At 39.7% G+C, this 18,509-nt stretch overlaps 1 protein-coding gene across 7 annotated transcripts in view; it reads right to left on the minus strand.

The window, feature by feature from the left end:
• Positions 1-16,684, minus strand: part of cald1b (caldesmon 1b) — a 46,189-nt gene extending 29,505 nt beyond the window's left edge. For all 7 annotated transcript variants that reach the window (XR_005007148.1, XR_005007149.1, XM_036568328.1 and 4 more), the window contains exon 1: positions 16,557-16,684. The gene's annotated coding sequence lies outside the window, so the exon portion shown is untranslated. The remainder of the gene's footprint in view (positions 1-16,556) is intronic.
• Positions 16,685-18,509: the final 1,825 nt, after the last annotated feature.

Here is an 18,509-nt window from a genome sequence, read left to right on the forward strand (position 1 = left end):
ACGAAGCTCGAGCTCAAACAAACAAACATTACTGACTGCTGCCCTCTAAGGCTGTTATTAATACACGTCAAATAAATAAGCATTACTCACTGCTGCCCCCTTAAAGGTGTTATTAACAAACATCAAATAAATAAACATTACTCACTGCTGCCCTCTAAAGGGCATAGAAACAAAAGAATTCTTGCTATTTTGGTAAGACCCATGACATGTTTCTTTTATTTACATACATTTGCCTAAATCCAATGAAAACGCACCCAGTTCACTTTCTCTTGTGATGCAAATATAACTGTAAAAAGATAATTGCAAAAACAACTGTGGTCAGCTTAAAAAATGTGTTTGGACAGGCCTATACTTGATATGGCTGGAGGTGAGTGTGTGATGATTTAGCGATGCAGTTTGCACAATGCTAATTGGTATTATTAGTATAAACTTCGGTTACTTGTTATCTATATTAGCCTTGTAGCACCAGTGCAAATCTAAAGAAGCAACCTTCAGAGATCAAACACATATCGGCTGATCAACTATTGTCTATTTTTTGCAGAACCTCTGCTTCATTATCCATTAACTGCTTTGATGCTAAATTGTAATATAATGGGTTCACTGAGGTTTAAAGGGGTTAAACAGGATCATCATACACAGTTCTTAACCTTCACTCTATACCACTGCACATGTTCCCTGTTCAGCCTGTTCTCTGTTTAACACATCTGATTCAACTCATCAGCTAAATATGGAGCCATGCATGAGCTCCATGTGTCGGGGCAGTGAAAACAGCACACTGAAGTTTGTTCCTCCATGCTGGGGTCTGCAGAGTCTTTAAAGCTGCTGTGAGGATACTGAAGGCTATGGGGACAGTGCAGCCTAGCAGAGATGGCCACGGTGGGAGAACACAAAGCATATGTTTTGCGCGGTCTGGAAATGCAATATTTGACTTCTCTCCAGGTCATTGGAGGAAGGAATAAGAGATCCAAACAAAAACACTCCACTTCCAGACGTTCTGGCTAAGAAAACCTAATAAAAATAAATCACCAGCGCATGTGTGCATTTGTATTTACAGCTTTAGTTTCCCGTGCATTTCTGAATGTTGCAGAACATATTATATCAACTCAAGAGCTTTGGGAAGTGTATATGCTAACTGCACGGATCCTTTAGTTAAACAATAAGCTAATTTGCTTACATTCCCTGAAAAAAATGAGTGTTGATGCAACCAAAGTGAGGCAAACACAAAACAGATTGTTTTTTAATGGGGGAGTATTGTGCTCAACGCTCTGTACACACTAATAGCCTGTTTAGCTGAAAGGCCTCTTGCACTGATGTGAGCGTTCACAGTCCCTGTCATACTGTCCCACCATATAGAGCAAGGAACACATAACTAATAACACTGTCAGACATAAAGCAAAACATATCTCTAAACATGCATGTTGTTCTGTTCACCATCATGCTTGTATTCAAAGTGAAGACAAGCCTGCACCAGCGATTCTGTGAAGAACAGTCCAATAACAGTCATGGCTGAAAAATAACAAAGGTAAAGATGCAGTCAAGCTTTCATATCCATCTATGATCAAATCAGACAAATCTAGTGAATGCTGATTCCTTGACATTACTGCCACTTTCCCAACAGAGCAGAAATCAGGGGTCAGATGCAAAGGCCATCAGATGCCCCAAATCTAATTCAGCTCCTTCAGTTTGTCTCTCATTACAGGCGTTACTGACCACACTGGGTCAATCTTATCTTTGGCAGACACAATGTCTGAATCTTTGACACAAAAACAATATGTTTTATACACGTTTTACCCTACAGTGAGCGCTATCATTACTACTGTTGAGATCCAGTGGCAAAAACTGATTATAATATGAGGAATGTAGTGTCTGTGATTTTATTTTTAAGGCTCTTTCTTCCAAAATCCATGTTTGCGTTCCACTTCGCTGACAATTCAGTTAAATAGAATTAAACTATCAATGAAGGAAGATCACAGCCCTAACTACACCTAAACCACAGGGCACACGCTCTTAATTTCAGTTAAAAACCCAGGGTACTTAAATCTGTGTTTTCTTTCTAAGAAGGTTAATCTTGTGCTTGCAGGCACACAGTAAACATGTACTAAGTTTACAGTTTCAATAATGTTCCAATGACCAATAAATGATCTTTATATTTCACCATATTTCTCTCCTCTCGATGTAAACTGAGCAGTCCTAATCTAGGGTAACACTTCCATAAGCATTCCCCTGACCAGTCACAAGGCTGAGGTCTCTTGCTTCGTCCACAAAACAGTTTCAGAGGCAATTAGTAAGCTAAAGCTAACCCAGCATAACCAAAAGCAAGTAAGCAAGACCACCTGTCTGTATCTGTCTGTCCACACATCACAACCTTTTGTGTCCAGTTACCGTCACATAAAAGCTGGATAATGATTTTAGTTCTTTATGAGAGGCGAAGCAGGCAGGGATCATTGGACAGAGAGCTGTCCACACAGTTCTCAGATAGGTCTGATCAGCGGTTTTTAAGCCATGTTTTATCATATTTATATCCTATTTTTCATTCAAGCTTTGCTGGATGTTTAACATAACACTCAAGTTTAGTATCATACAAACATTTCTGATATTTCTGATAATGAGAAACTTCTTGAGAACTGTATGTAGTTCTTACCTTTTCTAACTCAGAAGCAGCTGAATGAGGTAGTTTAGCTAGCTAGCTAACAGCATGTTGTCTAAATCCGTACTTAATGTCAGCATGACACATGTATTTCTAAATGTGTTAGTCCACCATCAAGTTCTTTACTTTACTAATTTTTTGAAAGTTTAGTTGTTTTTCCTTCAGTCCATGTTCACTAAACTAGTGTAACAGCTAAAGCTGTTAAGTATGTTAATTAAAAACATACCTTGTGCTGTTTGTGATAGTCTGTAACCAGCAGGCTACAGAAAAATTACTTAGCTAGCTAATCCCATTTCACTTCTTGCCCCTACTACTTAGCCCTTATTCTTCTGTTGTGCTCGTTCACGCCTAGGGGTAGGGTGTCCCAATTTTTGTTGAGATAGAGGGGTAGGGTGGAGTGTTAGTGCTACTTGGCTACATGGTTTTTCAGAGGCTCACTCCAAACAGAGTGGTAGGAGAAAAAAGAAAAGATGGCTGCCCAAGCAACAAAAGAAACCCAGAACTGCTGCTCCATTTAAGGTGGAACAAGAAAATTCGAACAAGACACTGGCAAATAGCTGACTTCAGATTCATATCACTGAAGAATTTGGTGTGGGCGATAATAAATAATCATTGCATTCCCCTCTTTGAAGGAACATGATTCCTTAAATTTAACCAAAGCCGACCAGCGAGATTGCTGAACTTTACCCTCCTCTGCTATCACTGCGGACTGGCAGGGTCACCTACAGAGCCCCGCTAGTAGCCTGTTAATGAAGTAATGCTCTTCTATATTTGATGGTTGTCCCATTTCATAGGGCAAGATCCTCCTTTAGAAAATAACTAGGACTTTTATAGAGAATACTTGAGATTTTCAAGCTGTTTTATGTATAAAGAATTTTACAAACACGCTTATGAAAAATTCTTATCTGACTTGATCCAAGCTATGACGTCCATCACAACACTGACAGAGTGGGCAGTAGTGGTTGATCGAGGAACCCAGTCAAGCCTCCTTAACAACACACAGACCTCCATCCTACACCAGCATACAGCTGCATCTACATGGGAACAATTAAGCTCGGCATGACACAATGCTTCGTCTGTGCTCCTGTGTCTGCTCCACATGTGTAGAGTGCTGGAGCTGGAGTGGAGCAGGCAGCTGCCCGGTGAGTGGACGCGACGGACAAGTCCACTGGAGCTCCGGGCCTGTTTGCCTTGGCTCTTCTCCAGGTGCAAGAGTATGGGCTCAAATCTGTGGCTCTCCTCCAAAGCGCCTCCATATGTGCAGGAGTTGAGCCTTTTGTACCTCGGTGACCCGGAGAGCGGGCCAGAGCGGCGTTTAGGTGACATACGGCCCCTCCCAAAAGATGTCATTTCTGTCAGCGGAGAGTTGATCTGTTTCAGCTGAGAGGGATTTTCTTATCAACTCGTACAGAACACTAACTTAACCTGAGAGAGGGTCAGCCTCTTAAACTGCAGACCAGTCATTCAGTTACTGATGTTTTTATTCATTAACTACTACGACTTATTCAATAACTACTATGAAACTAATGTATATGCAGTGCTGTGCAAAAGTTCCCAAAGGGGAACTCTATAGCTTTTTCAAAACTTCTGCATAGTTCAATCAGTAAGATTCAAAGTTCAGTGCGGTTTGATCTGAAATGTTCCATTGTAGAGTAACTCATAGAGTCAGAGATGTTCGAAGAGGTGGTGATAAGAAACAGATTCTGAAGCTTCAAGTGCCTCTAAAAGCTCCCTCACAGAAAGCTATCACACGAAATGGTTATGAATATGTTGCTCTGGTTATGTTTTCTGCCTGTATTACAAAAGTTTTGAGATAAGTTTTGAGAAGTTCTGGACTAAAACACGTTTATTAAATGCATTCAGGTTATTGTATGGCAAAATAGTCCCCAAAGAAAATTTATTTTTTCAGATTTACCACTATTTTACTATTATCACATTATATCATTACATATAAAAGCTCATGTAGAATCACTGGCCATTTTGGAGAGTATATAAAATGGCTTTATTTGCATTATAGACTTCATAACCTCTGGTTCCTGTCCCCATCACTGTAAAGAAATCTGAGCTAGTAAGATTCTGTAAAGTTTCACAAAGTTATTCATTTTTCAGTATCAGAAAAAAGCAGTTTAACAGAAAAATACACAAAAGTCTCAAACACCAAGTATAATATTAAATCTCTCAATGTTTAATGTGTCCACTCTATATGTTTGTGTGCCTACTGCCACTCTTCTACACTTTCAATCTTAAAACCAACCAGTTACAGCTGTGTCCTCCCAACAAAAGTTGTTCCCAAAGAGACACTAGTGAGTTTTCCATCCACCAGTTGTTTTGCGAATTTTGAAAATGTGCACCTGAATGGAAAAAGCACAAAATTCGAAAAAACAAATATCACAAAAGGTGGAAAAGTTAGAATATTGCTAAAGCCTAAATGTGAAAAAGGGTGATGGAAAACCATTTTTCGAATTAACGATGACATATCCAGCTGTAAGTGAGAAATGATTGGTCCTACAGATGGTCCAATCATGGCGCATAGCTTTTCAAAGGTTGCTTTTGACATTCTGAGAGGCCTAATCCAAAGCTTGTTTGCTCCCAGAATTGTCTGGTGTATTTGAGTTTCCAGATGAAGGTGGACGTCGTCGGGGTGACAAAGAGATTTCAGCCCTCATTAGGAGGGCCATTGCTCACCCTGCCTGAGCTGCAATATGCCCATAAAAAGATGGCAACTGTAAAGATAATTCTACTTAAAGCAATAACCGAGTTAAATCTCTCCACCTTGCTCATTTAGATACAGACCCTAATCATGGTAGCCTAAGCCATCTAAAGTTCCTTTGCAAAACTGTAGTGTATGGAAACATGACTGCCAAAATTTCACAAATGCGCATATCATTTGCAAAATGTTTGAATGGAAACCTGGCCACTGACATCATGTTCAACTTCAAAGAGACACCAACATTTACACAAGCAACTACTCAAACACACCTCCGCTGCCCTGCAAATGTCTTTCTCATGTGCATCTAAATTTCTTTCTCATGTGCATCTAAAATGCTGAAGGAGATATTTTTGAGGAGATTTGGTATACAATAATCTACTTATAAAATATATAGATATAAAATAAGAAAACTGTCCATATAAAACAACAGTACTTAATTTTGTTATCTTTAAGAGATAATCAATATTCACTCTTGATTCAAATCTGAAAAATCCACAGTTTTTTCTGTCCATCCTTCCACTGTAAGAAGACAACTCAACACTATGGGTCTGAAAAAATGTGTAGCCATCAAGAAGCCTTTACTGAGAAAAGAATATAGACAAAAAGGAGAAGAGCAGCAAAACTGGACATCTGGAGTGTGGTTTTATGGATTTATGAGTCTAAATTTGTTATGGGGATTACTCGGACTTGTGAGACGCAGAAAATGCAACCAACGTCTAAGACTGAACTTTGGAGGTGTGAAAAAATATCCCTGCAGATTTCTTAGAAAAACTGAAAGCAAGTCTTCTAAAAAGAATGGAAGCTGCAGTAAAAGCAAAGCATGGACACACTACATAGCGAAAATTTGATAATATATCTATATATACTATTATATTCTATGTGATTTTATGTGTTTATGTGATTTTATGTGTTTTTTGCTTTTTTCTTTATGTTGAATAACTTGTTTCCTAATGTTAATAACTTGTTAATAACTTGTAGATAACTTGTAACTTCTTAATGGCTGTTTTGAGTGGAAATTACATAAATGAAAAAAATTCTGACTTCTGCACATATCTGTATATATGATAGAGGAATGGCCATCAGGTCCTGATTCTTAAACATAAAAATGTTGAAAGAGGCTCTTCGGAGCGATGCCACAGAAGAACTTTTCAATGGATGGTTCTTTAAAGAAGAATGATTTTTGTAAAGGGTGAGTGCTGTCAAAAATGTTTTTAAAGAACTTCCACAGAATGTAAAGGTCCCAATTAAACATTTTTGTAGAACCATATTTCAACAACCAACAACCACTTAGGATTCTGTCTTATTAAAAGTGCAGAGTTTAAGGACTTAAGCAGCACCTCTAAAAGAAACACTTGATTTCAAAGTCTGCAGAACGTCTTGGAACAGTAAACCCATCACTGATGAATGACCTCTCACAGAGTAAGCCTTGTACCTCTGTAATGGGTTAATTCAACACTTACTGTGTATGAAGGAATTTGTTCCTCCTTAGTCTTATATCCTTCTTCGCTCTTCCTAAAGCTCGAAGGAAAAAGAACAGAGCGCTGACTCGGTAGTGCTGGGCACGTTATAGATTTCCCAGGCTCTCCGCCTTTCTGTCCAGCTTTCTTACCACAAGGTAGGATCAAGCCCACAAATCATTTCCACATGACACAGGCTGAGGACACATTCTAATTTACACATCTGCGATTGATTACAGTTCCTGGGCACGTTGCCCTCACCATAGTTCTCCCTCTTGTGGTCTTGAAATTCCAAAAATGCTGGAGTCAGAATTCCGCTCCTTCAGTGACCTACTCCCAGCTAAATGAAGCTTCTTGCTCATGAACAAAGAACTAAGAGAGGGTGCCTCTTTGGAACACATAATAGACAATAATGGGAGAAAAGGACAAATTTGAAGACATCCATGGCCTCAAGCTTACGTAGCATCAGAGAGGCATGCACTATGAGGTCTCTCAATACAGAGACAGGCAGGTAAGGTAAGGTAATGAACCACCTTGTGGTTTGGCTGTAAAGCGTCATCATGTGAAGACAAGACAAGCACACAGATCCAGAATGCACTCCATGGTGGGATGCAGGCCCACCCTTAAATCTACACAAGCTTATCCCAGATGCTGAAACCATCTGCCGCTGGTCAAGCTGCTGACAGACTACCTGCTCCCCTGATTTATACAGTGACAAACCAGTAGTTGCTCGAGAGAAGATTCTTCATGTTAACAAAACATTATTCACATAGTTACAGCGCCTGCCTCTAACCATGAAAGGGAAATGGGGGGAAACAAGAGACTGCACAAGCTGACCGCTGCAATGCTGGGCTGGGTCAAGGACACTGAGCAGGTTTCTGGGTAAATGCTTCTCTTCAATTCGCTCAAACGTGCCCCATTCATTATGGTGGATCTGCACACATTAACACCACATTAAGATGAAACTGCAAAGCGCTGCATTCCCAGACGATGGTGCACAAAAACTGGACTTGTATAGGCCTGATTTATCACTGAAACTGGGAATGAATTGCTGTAAGTATTCTTTTCAAACTCAAATGTGTTCTGATGATACTGTGGGTCGGCCATAAGTGGACAGATTTTATACAGATTCAAGCTGAATGCTCTTCTGAAAATATGGCTCATGTGGGCAGTAGAAGAAAACAATTTATTTCTTAAAAAGTGAAGTAATTGAATTAAATACAGACAAAAAAACTTCTCATTGCTGTCTAAAAGAAAAACAAGTATGTCCAAACTGCCAGCTTCACATGAAAAGGGAAAATGTTCTTTACTTTTAGGGTAAGTTGATGTATAGAGATTTTATTACAAGTAATTTTAGAGCATTTTTCTTGAATATAGCTTGAACATTTTGCATGTATGTAAACATATTTAGGAAGTTTTAGAATCCACCGCCAGTACATGATGTCCTCCGTACAATCACGTGCATTCATCCAGCCTCTATGTCCCTGTTTATACGACAATCAGATTTACGTGGGCAAGATGAAAGAATTAAACTTTTCACAGCATGTTTGCCGGTTTATTCATCAGTGCCATCAAAGTCAAGGGCAGTGAGATGTTATGTTCTTTTAAAAACCCCACTCTTTTCAATCTATAATTAGCATTAGTGCCAGCAATTACAGCCTAGGCCACAGTTCACGTAAGGAGCACCAGCTGTAAGAAGCTGGAACAGCTGGAAGCTGGCAGTTTATTAGCTCCCTCACTGCACTGAAAAAAGTGATGCACTGAAATGACTTGATTCAAATGTGTACATCATTTCCACAGGAATAAAATATACAGCACTGTGCAAAAGTTAGAGAATGTGTAGCTAGAAATGAATGAAAAACAAGAAAATGCAACCAACTTCTAAGACTGAACTTTAGAAAAATATGCCTTCAGATTTCTGTGAAAAATCGAAAGCAAGTCTCCTGAAAAAACGGAAGCTGTGATAAGAGTAGACACACTAAATACAGAAAAGTTAAGGAACGAGTGCCACTGTGCCCGTGCACAGATGTCCACAGTCATGGGATGCCCCAACACAGCCATATGGAAACAATAGCCACAGGCCTAAAAGATGAGAAAGCGTTCGTGTTCCATGACACAGAGTACTGTGGAGTGGGGTGGAGGGGCTGGTGTGGCCCAGCATAACCAAACATGGTAAAAGACACTGATGTGGCAAAGCTCACAGATATTAAAGTGCATCTTCACTCTATATAAGTACTGTATTCTTCAGAAGCAGCATGCAATCACTGGCATCTATACTCCACTGAAGCCTTTGAGATGCGATAAATGACTTTGAACTCAATCAAGAAACATCATAGTCTAAGTAGAGTAAGTTACCTCAATCAGACCTTTTGCAAACTACTGAAGGCTTGAGATGCATGTAGACAATGCAAGTGCGCTCCATCCTTTGATGAACCGACTTCCTCCTCCACCTTATATGGCCACAGCAAATGGAAGCTGCAATGGTTTGTGTTGCTGTGAGTTTGCCACAGTTTGGTTTACACTAGCTGATATTTTTAGCTGTCCAGTAGGTGATACAGACACAAGCAGATTCCACTTAGTGTGTTACACATTGAGTCAGTTTTCCGTTGGTCCTTAACAGTCGCTGTAAATATGCGCTTGTTGCTAACGTCATTATGCTAAGTTTCAGTAAACACTGGAAATCAGATCCAGAAATGTTATAAGTGAACCTCAGGGAAAAAATACGGTTCATATTACAAGCATTATTGTTTCTCAGTTTGGAATTTTTGTCCGATCTAACTGTGCGGATTACATTTGCGTGAGTAAGTAACTCGTATCTGTCATTAATGTGAACAAATCTGCACCATGACAAAGCCTGCATGTGCACATCCAGCTCAATAACATCACATGAAATAACCATGTGCATCATGAACAACAACAAACTAACTAACGAAGATAATTTGCTCTGAAGAATTCTCAGCTATATATTATTCTAGCATAATAAATCGAAATAAGGTCAGCATGTACTGCTACTCACTTCAAGTTATGCTGTGTTGCCATGTTAATGCTGAATGATGGTGCATGAGCAGTAAAAAAACACATGTATTCCAATCTGAGTGTTCTCTTTAAGGGCACATGGCCACAAATCGGATATGTAACAAATCTAGGTCCACATATGAAAGTGGCTTAGATTTTAGAGCTTAGTGTGTCTACAAAGCTTTTAAAAAGTCACATTAAGGCAAAAAATCAGATTTGTACCACTTCAGCCTGGTAATGTGAGCATAGCCTTAAACACAAGAAAGCACTTTTTAACCATAGTAAAATCACTGTAACGCATGGCCTCAAGTTGCATTAAAGGAATGAAGAATTTCCCTCGCCTTTTTGAAATAAAGTAGTTTGAATTAATGCGCAAACATTCTTAAAGTTTCAAAACATATTATTTACTCCCTAATCCATACATATGCTGCAAAAACAGCTCATTTTGAATTCATTGTTTCTGTGATGTCATAAGAACCAATTTATTTGCATATCTCTGCCTACTCAGCCTACAGCAGTTTAGCCCTGCCCATTCATAAATTATTAGTGTTTCAGCTGGGACTGCTTTCTAAATGAGGCACAATACAGGGCAGCCAGTCAGAACAGATCTCATTCACATATATTAGTCTTCAAGGTACAGTAATAAAAACAGCCTGTTTTATTCAAAGGGATAAAAAGAGGTTGGAAAATGGTCAGGTAAAAATGAAGTATGACCACTTTTAGTACATAAAAGCACACAAACGTTATAAGTGAACCTTAAGGGAAAAAATACAGCATAGGTAAAATGTAAGATACGGGCCCTTTAATACACTGCGTTCCTCTTGGTAATGAATAAATACAGAGGCAGCTGGATAGCATTATACACAGTGCACTGCTTCTGATTTTTTTCGAAGGTCAGACACAAATTGTTTGCAGAACAGTTCTGTCCCTGATAAACCTTACATGCTACAGTATGAAATTCTCTCGTTCCAAACAGAAGCTGCACTGGAAATAGGATTAGGCCTATTTAATGTGCCCTCAAGGCTAATGATGAAAGTGGACCGCGTACTAAATGACTGAGTCCATAATAACCATGCACAAACACCGTCCCATGCATACTCGGGGAAACCCATTTCCTTTCACATTAGGGCAGCTGCACCTGTGTCACTGAAGAACAGAAATCCTCCTGTTCACTAACAAGCCAACATCCCTCTGCTCTAAAGCCTATGGCACTGAGCACTGGACAAAGTCCAAGCACAGAATAGAAATAGCATGACACAGTTCATCTGAAAAGGCATGTGCTGAAAGGAAGGGATGGATAATTTCAGGCCTGCCTTAATTTATCAGCCACTTTTTCATTGCTTTCACAGGCTTGTTGAAAGGTAGTATTGAAAAATAACATAATCACTTGTGCAGTTCTTGAAAGTTAGAGTTTAGACCATGTTAAAGGAGTCTTATACACTTGCATAAAGCTTACACTCTTCAGAAAAAGCACTCTACTTTTCTTATTTTTACAAAAAAATTAGAGGTGAAGTAGGTGATTTATTTTAGAAACATTTTTTGTTATAGTTCATGATATTTATTTACATCCAATCAACAAATCAAATGCTCTGACAATAAAAAGAAAAAAAAAATTGTTATAGGCCACAGGACTGAAAAAACCCTGTCCAATCATCTCATTCGGACCATATGAAATGATTAGATGGCCTACCCGCCTATCTAGCCATCTCATGACCTGCCATCCATCATACAGCTCCATACAAACACACACACACACACAGCTGAAAGGTAGTAAGCTGGGTTCACAAGAATGGCAGAGAAAGTTACACAGGTATTTACAACACCTACAACAAAGAAAGAAAGTAAAGAAAGACAGAAGTAGAAAAAGCAAGAGGTCAAACCAGAGTGACCCTCAGCGTGGCTTTTCAATGGTGGCGAAAACTGGGGGAGTTGAAAGGCCTGGAAAGCAACACCAAGGTTGCTATTTTCTGTTGGACAGGTAATTATCTAGTTTGTTTTGTTTATGTGGGAATTTGTTATTTTCCTAAATTATGTAGTCAGTGTAGCTAATTATGTAGCTACCTTTTGTATTAGGCCTGGGGCCCATCGATCGTGATCAACCTGTCGATTGCATAGTGCATGTTGGTAGATCATGCCTCATTCAAGCAGGCCATCAAATTTCAACTATTTCTTACTGCTTCTGGCAGTGGGCAGGTCAATGTGATTGACTGACATGAAATGTGGCCACTGTCTATTTAATTTACCACTTGCTACCATAGCTACGCCACAGCCCACCTAAAGCACTCTGTGAGTTTGCCTCTCTAGTGATCTAGAAAGTTTTCATTTATCAGTAGTCAGTTCATGTAGTGCCATTTTTTGCATTTTCCTTTTGTAACCTACACTGACTATTCCAGAAAATGAGTGGGAGATCTAGCACAAAGAAACTGAAAACCGAAACCATCGCACTTCCAAAGAAGGGGAACGTCGAGAGACATTTACACACTATACACAGAAACCACAACGACGAATTCCCAGCTAAAAGTGAACTCAGGAAGCAAAACGTTATCCAGACTACACAAACCTGCTGACACCATTCAGTGCAAATCATCAGAATAAAGTTGTGATTTTTAAGTAGTCGTTTGCCCTGTAATGCTGAATATCAATATATGCCACTGAAGTGCATTAAAAAAGTTTCAAAGCTTTTAAAAAGGATGAGGCCAGCCTTTTCTTTTATTTTTTTAAAGGTAGATCACGATGACCTGTCCACTGGAAAAAGTAGATCTCAGGCCACAAAAGTATGGTCACCCCTGTATTAGGCTAGTCCAGCGCCAATGTTAGCTAAACTGTAGGTGTAAGCTAGCTAGCTATGTTTATCTTAATTTTAATCTGGTTGTATATATGTTCTTAGGCCATGGTGCGTTCATGTGTTTTGGAGGAGTGGCTTTGGAAGGAGGGCTGAAAGTAGGGGATGGGATTTTTTTTTCAAAAACTAGCTTACGCTGCCTGGTTTCTACAAAATCACCTACCCCAGCTTTAAATGGCCTCAGAAAATATTTTAATAAAGGCCCATATCATGGAAAAACAAATTCTCCTCACTTTTTAAAAAATGATTTAGTATGTAAACAGTGTTAAACTCGAAAACAGTGGAAACTAAGCTGCAAAAACAACCTTTTTTGAATTAATTTACATATATCCACATACTCAGCTGACAGGACGTTAGCTCCACCCAATTACTGTGAAGTTATAAGGATTGTTTCAGCCTGTAATGCCTGCCGAATGAGGCAATAGAGGGCAGCCAATCAGAACATATCTCAATAACATATATCACTATATGTATTACGACTGGTAAAAAAACAGACAAATGTCATAAGTGGACCTCAGATAGAAAACTTCAAAAAAACAAGAAAAATGTAGGATATGGCAACCATTTCAAAGGTTAAGAAGAGCTAAATGCCAACATGTTGCCTGACGTGCTAACATCAGCCTTCAACATGGACGGCATGTGTCCAGTAGATCTATCACACCAGCATCTGTTCCTTATAACATCTCATTTGTGTCCTCTCAACGGGCTCTTTAAAAGTCAGGATGCCAGTGTGGGCATGTTTGAATTACTACATGGCTGTTCTCTCCTTTCGAAATATTCTTTGAAGCTCATACTTTCTCCCTGCAAAGTAACAAGAACTTTTGTGGAGGCGTACCTACGTCTCCATCAGTGCATTCCTCAAGACCCCCTGAGTCATACGGTTATGCTTTTGATTACAATCGAGTCAACGCTGTCTAATATGACCATAAACAACTTCTTTTGCCGTGCCATAGCAAGAAACTGGCCTTGGCGCTATGCCTCTTCAATAGATCAAGGCATTCAGTAAGGCAGTACATCAAACGGCTGGTATTTCCACATTTTTTCCATCAGACTGAGTCTCACTAACATAATTTTAGCTGCTTGGCTAGCTTCATCATGCATTTCTTTCATTTTCAAAGGAAATCATGTTCTCTAATTAGAAACACCCAAGAAGGTCATGAAGAAGCTGCCACTGCTCGGGACGTCAGCAATTTCTCCAATTTTGGACCATTTGCTCAGAAAGTTTACAGATTTCTCTCAAAAGCAGCAAATCACAGGACGCCAAGATGCTCTTGCAGGAAGAAGCCTTAATTGCAGTGAAACACATTCTCAGTCTCCTGGGAGACAAGACATCGATCACAGCCAGACACACGCTCATGGGTTCTGATGGAGAAGGTCTCCAGCCTCATGGCTAATACCATCTAAGGAAAAGGACCTGACTTGGCATGACCGTGCTCCAGCTCCAAAGCTTTTCCACTGCAAGAAGCCTGGTTAATGTATGATAAACAGTACGCTAGAATGGAACACATTCAGGGACTAAACCTCAGAAAGGAATTTGGGATTTTTCTCTATTTTTTATTTTATTTATTTCATTATTTTTCTACTGCTTGGAAAACATCTGCAGGCGTCTCAGCACATACTTGATGGACTGACTCAAAGAAACGCTGGTTTCAGCTTTCTCTGACCTCACGATTGAGGAACGCGAAATGTGCCAGTTCTTCATCATCTCTGGTTAGGCTTTGCTCTGCAGGACACTTGTGCTATTCCCAACTCCACCAAAATGGCTCTGGAACATCGTTCATTGGATTGCTTTGGGTGTGCGCCTCAAATAGTGGCAAGCACTCCTATAGTTCCTTTATATTCAGCTGTACATAGCTGGAGAAGTTGTTAGTGAAAGCTAAAATATATCACCACTGTACTTAGAGTATACACATCCATTCTGATACAGTATGAAGAGCGTACATTTCTTTTTTTTCTGATTTCTTTAATCAAATATAATAATGGGCAAAAATCAGAGATCACCATCATTCAGGAGATGTTTCTGAGGAGATTAGATATAAAATAATTCACTTGCATAAGGAAGGGTCTGTCACCATCAGACAAACAGCACATAAAAGCTTTTATCTTTGAGAAAGAGGAACATCAAGCTCAGATCTGAAGGTGTTTCTGTCCATCCTTCCACTGTGAGAAGACAACTCAACATTATGAGTGTGGAAGAATGTAAAGAAGAAAGGTTTTATGAACTGATGAGTCTAAATTTGTAACTGGGATTACTTAAATCATGAAAAGCAGAGAATTCAACCAACTTCTAGGACTGAACTTTCAAGGTGTGGAAAAATATCCCTGCAGATTTCTTAGAAAAAACTGAAAGGAAAAGAATGGAAGTTGTTGAGATTTGCTTTCTGTTTTGCAAAGAAATCTGCAGGGAGATTTTTTCACACCTCCAAAGTTCAGTCTTAGAAGTTGGTTGGATATTCTGCTTCTCACAATCCAAATAATCCTAATGCATACTGAAAAGCATGGAAGCTGTAATAAAGACGAATGGTGAACACACTAAATACTGAAAACGCTGATGTTATGTTATTTTTAGTTATTAAAATTTCTGCGTAATTTCTTGCAAATATGTTTTCTGCTTTTCTTCCTGACCCTGAAAAATGAATAACTTTTATTTGTTGGACATTCAGACTGGTAATGGAATAAATGAAGGGTGGTCTCTGACTTTTGCACAGTACTGAATATCTTTATCTTTGATCTATAGCATGAAATACAGGTGTTAGCTTTAGAAGCAATGAGAGACCAAACGTTTCGTGAACAGTTCAGCTAGTTTGATCCTATAACCCTAAAACCAAGCATCCTGCACCTCACCCAGCCAAACTGTCTTGCACATACGTCACAAATAGAAATCATTCTAACTTCTTTTCCTCAAGAATATGCACATTTACCATCTGCTATTTCAGTCAACTTAGAGGTAATCCTGGTGCTGTTTGCTGTTCTGGACTTTGAGGGTCAGTTTCCTGGAGGAATGCTGATTGACCAGTGAAATTCATTTTTAGTCTAGAGTTTGGCTTAAAATAAGCTTTGTGCCTGTCAGGCTGCTCTAGTGTCTGTCCGCTTACTGCTGAGAGTAATCACTGCAGGCAGCGTTTCCCACCCTGGGTCCTGTCTCACTGTGGAAGCACAGGGCAGTGCCTCCACCCTGCGTCCAGCACCGGCCGAAACCCAGCACTCACTGCAGTGAATTACCTCCAGATTCTCCCTCAGCTGCACCGAAAATCTTCCACAAAAACCTCTCATCTGTCATCAGCCTCAGAGAACTCACAGCACTTCTCCTGTTGTTCCCCACTTTCCAACCACCAGTGTCATTCTGCACCAAATGAGTGAAACTATATTTACATAAAATGCATCTCTGCTCAGAAACAGAGCACAAGAGCACAAGAGCACAAGAAAAACAACAGAAAAGTATTAAAAGGCTCTCATGTGCAGCAACATCCTATGCCAAACTGTAAACTTTAGGACCCAGCACTCTGGTCAAGCTGGGCTGCACCTGCAAAGATCCAGCCACACCTTTACAGATGCTGCTCCTTTGCAAGCATTTTACATTTATAAATGACCTTACAGATGTAACAGCAGCCTAGGTTACCTAGGTTACCTCAACTAGTAGCCTGTTTACATGTTCTATTAACAGATATGACACCCGAATCGTTTGTGTCTGTAGTTTATTGTAGTTAATACACACTGTAGACATCTTTATACTCAGTCTGTCAGTGTTAGTGTAGAAACATCCAGCAAACAAGACATTAGGTAGAAATGATGTAGCCACACAAGTGGGTAGCAACAGTTGGGGGAGATCCAGTTCAGGGCTAAAAGTCATGCTGGTCAGTGCAGAGGGATGTGAATGACACTTACCTGAGAAACAGGTGGCCTGCGATGCCACGGTGGTCTGGAGAGTGAAAGTTTGGTGCCGCTTTCGGACCTCTCGCTAAATAAATCCGGCGGTTAGGCCCCGCCCCCTCATACATAATGCAGCAGTGCTTGGCTGCGTCTCCTCAAGGCGCTATTTTCCCCACCCGTCGTGACAAACCCCTCCCACTCATTCTTGTAATTCATTCTGCAGCCAGTCATAGCGCAGAAGGCGGGGCTTTGCCAGAATACGGGTGGGGAAAAAAGAGCTGCCTCGCTACGGTGTTGCCTGGCAACGGGAGACGCTGAGCGGGACCAGTCATTACTTTCAGTTCCTCAGTTCTTCATCAGTGCAGGGCAGCTCTGCGTCAACTAGTTTAAAGGGGAATTCCACCGAATTTTCAACATTTCTGCATAACTCAACAAAGTCATTCAGAGTGGTTTCATGTAAAACGCCCTATTCTAAAGAGCTTTTAGAACTGATTTAGAATTGTCCACAGTTGTGGTGATGGGAACCAGACACTTGAAGAGTTTAATGGCTCTAAAAGCTGAAAGTTATTATATGAAATGGTTATGAATGCACTGCCTGATGCTTGGGACATTGTTTTACGATAGTTTTGCAATAAGCTTTTGGCTTAAAACATATTACTGCTGTCGGAACAAAACCTTGTTTCCCCCTTTTTTTTGACGTTTTTCAGTTTTTCACATAATTTAAACATGCCTCTAGTCCTTTACATTGTTTGTACATTTCAAGATGAATGGACCAAAAGAAACAGCCCAAAATGTTTTGGAAAAAAGTCTGGTTCCATTGATTTACATTAAAAGTGAAATATGTTTTTTCCTTCTTCTCTAAAGTTGTCATTTTGGAGATACAAGGTTTTGTTCCGACAGCAGCGATATATTTTAATACGCACACTTGGTGGAGGGGTACTTGCCGGTCGTTCTAAGGCAAAATAGTCCCCAAAGAAACCTTTTTTTTTCCCCAGATTTATCACTGTTTTACAATTTTCAACATTACATATAACAACTTCAAAGACATGTGTAGGTTCACTGGTCATTTTGGATAATAAATATATTTGCTATATTTGTGTTATAGACAGGTGACCCCTGGTTCCCAAGACCACTGTAAAGACATCAGAGTCAAGTTTCTCTACTCTGAATGACTTCGTTTACATCTCACCCACTGAATTATGCAGAAATTTAAAAAATAATGGTGGAATTCCCCTTTAAGTTTTCCAGAAATATTAGCATATTATGAGAATAAACTACATTATTAGAGAATAATGAGAAAAGAGAGAGAGAACTACTCATGGACCCTCACAGAGCAGGTACTATTTGGGTGGTGGATCATTCTCAGCACTGCAGTAACACTGATGTGGTGGTGGTGTGTTAGTGTGTGTTGTGCTGGTACAAGTGGATCAGACACAGCAGTGCTGCTGGTGACAATGAGCGTAGAAACAAGGAGGTGGTCATAAGGTTAAGCCTGATCGGTGTATATTTAACCTGTGTATAATATGTGAGCATGTTGTTTGTGTGAAAACAACATCTGAAAGAAAAATAAGAAATAATAAACAGAAATGAACTAAACTGCCAGGAATTCTGGGTGACTCTGCCCCCGTATTCTCTCATTGCATGTCTTGTTGAGTCTGTTCTTCTCACTAAAATGAGAACACTTGAATTTTCAATCAGCCAGTATACACAACCTGCATGTTTAATTGCAATTAATAGCAAGAAAAGAAGTAAATTTAACTTGATAATTTAAGTACAAACATCAGGGCTTCCAGTGTAGAACTGCAGGGAAACTAGCACAGGAACCAAAGTCCGTTTTGGGATCCTTTAGGTCTAAAAGTTAATGACTGCAATTGAAATGATGGAACAACAGTATATTCTTCACAAATGTAAAGTACGTCAGGATAAGTGACGGTACTCTCTCTTAGAAATGCTCAAAAATCCATTAAA

The sequence above is a fragment of the Colossoma macropomum genome, unplaced genomic scaffold, assembly GCF_904425465.1.
Source record: "Colossoma macropomum unplaced genomic scaffold, Colossoma_macropomum, whole genome shotgun sequence".
In the NCBI taxonomy this organism is placed as follows: domain Eukaryota; kingdom Metazoa; phylum Chordata; class Actinopteri; order Characiformes; family Serrasalmidae; genus Colossoma; species Colossoma macropomum.